Below are 6074 nucleotides of genomic sequence, written 5' to 3'. Positions count from 1 at the left end.
TGCTGCTGCTCATTTAACGGCAAAGTTTGCTACCAACAAATAATATATACAAATGATATACTTCTGCCAGGTAAGCAGGCTTTGCAGTTAAAGTTTAATTGAGAAGGTTTTGGGGAAAGCATTTCTGTCAGCCCACAAGATGATTATCACATTACAGTGGCAATTTTAGCATGTCAATCTTGGTTGGGCAAACAACCCATTTTTTTTTTTAGATGCTTGCCAGCGAAGCCACTACACAACTCTAAACAATACATGAAATGCACTATAACTGTGACAAACGGTGCCCACAAACGTTTAGGGTCTACATCAAGCTGTCCAGAGAGTGGAGCTTATGGCTGACTTGCTTAAAAAATATATGGTTTCTGTTGACTCCTTGTTGATTTGCGTAACTGGGTAAGAACAGCATTCTCCTTCAATAATAATTCATGTCGACATGAGTTTAGACTTTTGAACCATACACAAACATTATTACATTCATGTTCAGTACATTCACAATCTTTGATGTTATAGAATTAACACTTAGCTCTAAGTATAAGCAAGTGCACGCAAACGAGCTGCGAGGAGGCAGGCCTCTTCGTTCAGCTATTTCGAAATGGATAGCGACAGAAACTCAGATGTTAGTTCAGATACATTTAGCAATTCAGCCTTCATTTATTATTCTTTAAATCACCACAGAGAGAGAGAGAGACCAGCGGTGAGCCTACAATTTTAAATATTTGATTAGTTCTATGTGGTCTAAAAAGGTAGGACAATACAATCACGAGCATCCACTTTTACAGACAATAAAGACGCACTGACAGCGCAATGCGCAAAAAAACAACCCCTCGCAATACGGACTGTATTAGACATGGGTCTAATACTCAACTTTTTGTGAAAAAAATGTGAAGATGAGATTTGTCTAAAACAGGCAATAGGCTACATGCAGGCTACCTCACCAAGTCAGAACAGTAGGCTAAGTTGTAAGGGAGAAAGGGACCACATTCTCAGGGTGAGAAACATAGGCTACTCACAGTTTACTATACAACACACACTTAGTATTACTTTCTTAGCTACAGTATACATATCTCCCCGGCATATTACATCATTTATGCAGCAGCATACTAGACGTATTTATGGACTCACCATTGTTGTAATGTGCTCACTTGAACAGGAAGTTGGCACGGCGGTCCTTCTTGTGGGACTTCTCAATTACTTTGTAACTTCTCAATTACTTTGTCATCAAAGTCTGGCATTCTCTGGATGAAGTCATGCTGGATTGACAGAATGGACAATGCATTTAACCCTTTCTGGCCCACGGTGGAAACATTTCTCTCTGACTCTGCGGTTGTCATCGGAGTGGTTTGATTTTAAGAAGAGAGACCGTGTCAGATAAGTGATCCTGCAGGTTGTTCTTGTAGAGTGATTTCAATAAAGAAAGTGTTGTCTCTTTTTGCAGCGCAGGATGCCGGTAGAGAGTGGACAGCTCTGTTTTCAACTTCTCCTGGTTCCCCACAGGCCATAGCCTGGTATCACATGGGAGTTCTGCGGTCGGAAAAGAAGGTACATACGGCGGGAAAAATGAGATGTCCATCAACTTTGCTGCAATTAAGTGGTGCCTTTCAGAAAACCTTTCTTGCACATGAGCAGAGATTGTGTCGCATGCCTCCTTCATCACGGGTGTAGTGTTAGGTTTTCTCCACCTTGGTTCAGTGGCATCACTAATGGCCAGAGCATCACTAATGGCCAGTGCATCACTAATGACCAGAGCATCACTAATGGCCAGTGCATTAACTAATGGCCAGTGCATTAACTAATGGCCAGTGCATTAACTAATGGCCAGTGCATCACTAATGACCAGTGCATCACTAATGGCCAGAGCATCACTAATGGCCAGAGCATCACTAATGACCAGTGCATCACTAATGACCAGTGCATCACTAATGGCCAGAGCATCACTAATGACCAGAGCATCACTAATGGCCAGAGCATCACTAATGACCAGTGCATCACTAATGACCAGTGCATCACTAATGGCCAGAGCATCACTAATGGCCAGAGCATCACTAATGACCAGTGCATCACTAATGGCCAGAGCATCACTAATGACCAGAGCATCACTAATGACCAGTGCATCACTAATGAACAGTGCATTAGTTTGCTCGCAAATGTTTGAATGTTCACCTTGAAGTTGTTGATTGCTCCAGCGAATCCTGCTGCATCAATGGTTCGTTTCTGCATTATGTTGTACAAAACATCCACCTCTGGCATGACCAAGGAAAAGAACTCGAGCAGTTGCAGAAATGTGGGATCCTTGAGTTTCATGGACAGGCCATAAGCGTCGCTGATGGTGATCTCATCCCATCCATGCTGCATGCAGATGTCCTCCATGCCCTGGGCCAGTGTCTCACGGTCCTGCAACACAGCATTGACGGTTCTGCTTTTGAAGTTCCATTGTGTACCCTGTAGTCTGGGGACCCGTCTGTTCGTTGATTCTGCAAAAGCGGAGAGTCTTTTGGGTGAGCCCGTGAAAAAGATGGAAAAGGAGAATAGGTCTGCAAAAAACACTAAGCGCTCACTCTCCCTGTACAATGTTGCTGAAGTGTTACATTCAGTTGGTGTGCGTAACAGGGCACAAATTGCACATTTGGGTAAGTCTCCTTCAGTAGCGTTTGGACACCACGTACATTACCACTCATCACCGTTGACCTGTAGTAGGTTTGTGCAGCCAGCTTCTCCTTGACATTAAGTGGCGCTAGGACTGGTTTGATGGTGTTGGAGAGAGGCCAAACACCGGTTTTGTCCTTCACCTCTACAAACTCCAAAAACCTCTCACACACAGTTGTCTGGTAACATGTAGCGCAGCACTATTACCATCTGTGATTTACAGTAGACGTCAGTGGTCTCGTCTGCCTGTACAGACACAAAAGGAGTCTCAGACATCTCCTTAGCTATAGCTTCTCTGGGCACTTCGTACATACAATCCAAAAGTTTGTTTTGGATCGTGCTTGATGTACACTTAAAAATTGGTTGGTCGTCATAATGCCTTTGTAGCCTGTAATCTCTTCACGCATGGTTTAAAAAAAAACACCTGAAATCGCCTGGGTTCAAGGAGTCGGGCCAACTCGTCATGGCCCTGCAGAGCTGTCTCACAATTGCCACACAATTTAATGTATGCTATAATTGTGTCAAGCACGTACCTATTCTCCTCAATTTGTTGGTTGTGAAGGTCGATGGCTCGTCTGTATGTCTAGCTGAGCCAGTAATCCCAGTTTAACATCGTTGTCTATACGTGATGCACAATTCTCATGTTTTGAGACACTTTCAGACAGATGTTTTAAATCCTTAAATCCAGACTTGGACCACACACCCTTCCCCTGCCTACTGAATAGCAGGCAGGGGAAGCAAAATAGTGATTGGCCACTGCTTCCTATTAAATCAATCATTGTTGAATTTGCGATTTCCGACTTGTTGTGTAATGTGTATGTCCAATGACCGATTATCACCGAGACGTTTTATCCCTAATTTTTCTTCATATGACAAGAATTGAAAAAGATTTGCCAGTAGATTGTTGACTTGATTCATGATGATAACTGCTAGCTTGATAACTACGATTTTGAAAGTATGATGTTGACATGATCAGTCCAATCAAAGCTACTGTAGAAATAACGTGATTTGACTTAATTTTATCTGTAGCCAATGACCTTGAACCTTCTTGAACGGCAATTTCTAATGTAACTCTACACAGCAAATTTGAAAGTGTTAAATTTAACACCAGGCGTGTTAATTTTAACACTTGTCCAGTGTTTATATAGGTCCACTCTCGGTGTTAATTTAACACTTTTTGTAGTGTTAATATTGAAACAGTCTCTGAGTCTTAAGATATAACACTTCAGGTGTTGATAAAATTACCCATGGGAGTGTTTTTTCAACACTCATTCAGTGGTTATATTGGGCCACTCAGTGTTAACAATTTTGGTAGTGTTCATATTGAAACACTTGGGAGTGTTTTTTCAACACCCTTAGTATTAAGCAGCAACACCTTTCAGTGTTGAGGATCAACTCTAGAGAATGCATCCTATATGACACTTGGAAGTGCTTACTAAGCTTACTATCCTATGTCGACCCATAGGATACATACAGAGCTTTAAACTGATCTGAGAACAGAGCCTCGTTTTCAGACCTTCGCAGTTCCTGTCATGAATTTCGCTGCAGAATGAGTTCTGTTTCACCCACAGACATAATTCAAACGGTTTTAGAAACTAGAGATTGTTTTCTATCCAATAGTAATAATAATATGCATATTGTACGAGCAAGAATTGAGTACGAGGCAGTTTAATTTGGGAACGATAAATGTCGAAGTTGAAACAGCACCCCCTATAGTGACAAGAAGTTGTTTAACTTCCTGACTGATGTCTTGAGATGTTGCTTCAATATATCCACATGATTTTCCTCCCTCATGATGCCATCTATTTTGTGAAGTGCACCAGTCCCTCCTGCAGCAAAGCACCCCCACAACATGATGCTGCCACATACAGTGGGGAGAACAAGTATTTGATACACTGCCGATTTTGCAGGTTTTCCTACTTACAAAGCATGTAGAGGTCTGTAATTTCTATCATGGGTACACTTCAACTATGAGAGACGGAAAAAATCCAGAAAATCACATTGTATGATTTTTAAGTAATTAATTTGCATTTTATTGCATGACATAAGTATTTGATACATCAGCAAAGCAGAACTTAATATTTGGTACAGAAACCTTTGTTTGCAATTACAGAGATCATACGTTTCCTGTAGTTCTTGACCAGGTTTGCACACACTGCAGCAGGGATTTTGGCCCACTCCTCCATACAGATCTTCTCCAGATCCTTCAGGTTTCGGGGCTGTCGCTGGGCAATACGGACTTTCAGCTCCCTCCAAAGATTTTCTATTGGGTTCAGGTCTGGAGACTGGCTAGGCCACTCCAGGACCTTGAGATGCTTCTTACGGCGCCACTCCTTAGTTGCCCTGGCTGTGTGTTTCGGGTCGTTGTCATGCTGGAAGACCCAGCCACGACCCATCTTCAATGCTCTTACTGAGGGAAGGAGGTTGTTGGCCAAGATCTCGCGATACATGGCCCCATCCATCCTCCCCTCAATACGGTGCAGTCATCCTGTACCCTTTGCAGAAAAGCATCCCCAAAGAATGATGTTTCCACCTCCATGCTTCACGGTTGGGATGGTGTTCTTGGGGTTGTACTCATCCTTCTTCTTCCTCCAAACACGGCGAGTGGAGTTTAGAACAAAAAGCTCTATTTTTGTCTCATCAGACCACATGACCTTCTCCCATTCCTCCTCTGGATCATCCAGATGGTCATTGGCAAACTTCAGACGGGCCTGGACATGCGCTGGCTTGAGCAGGTGGACCTTGCGTGCGCTGCAGGATTTGAATCCATGACGGTGTAGTGTGTTACTAATGGTTTTCTTTGAGACTGTGGTCCCAGCTCTCTTCAGGTCATTGACCAGGTCCTGCCGTGTAGTTCTGGGCTGATCCCTCACATTCCTCATGATCATTGATGCCCCACGAGGTGAGATCTTGCATGGAGCCCCAGACCGAGGGTGATTGACCGTCATCTTGAACTTCTTCCATTTTCTAATAATTGTGCCAACAGTTGTTGCCTTCTCACCAAGCTGCTTGCCTATTGTCCTGTAGCCCATCCCAGCCTTGTACAGGTCTACAATTTATCCCTGATGTCCTTACACAGCTCTCTGGTCTTGGCCATTGTGGAGAGGTTGGAGTCTGTTTGATTGAGTGTGTGGACAGGTGTCTTTTATACAGGTAACGAGTTCAAACAGGTGCAGTTAATACAGGTAATGAGTGGAGAACAGGAGGACTTCTTAAAGAAAAACTAACAGGTCTGTGAGAGCCGGAATTCTTACTGGTTGGTAGGTGATCAAATACTTATGTCATGCAATAAAATGCAAATTAATTACTTAAAAATCATACAATGTGATTTTCTTGATTTTTGTTTTAGATTCCGTCTCTCACAGTTGAAGTGTACCTATGATAAAAATGACAGACCTCTACATGCTTTGTAAGTAGGAAAATCTGCAAAA

This window comes from Salvelinus alpinus, chromosome 31 (genome assembly GCF_045679555.1).
Source record: "Salvelinus alpinus chromosome 31, SLU_Salpinus.1, whole genome shotgun sequence".
Taxonomy (NCBI): domain Eukaryota; kingdom Metazoa; phylum Chordata; class Actinopteri; order Salmoniformes; family Salmonidae; genus Salvelinus; species Salvelinus alpinus.
This window is presented reverse-complemented; position numbering follows the sequence as displayed.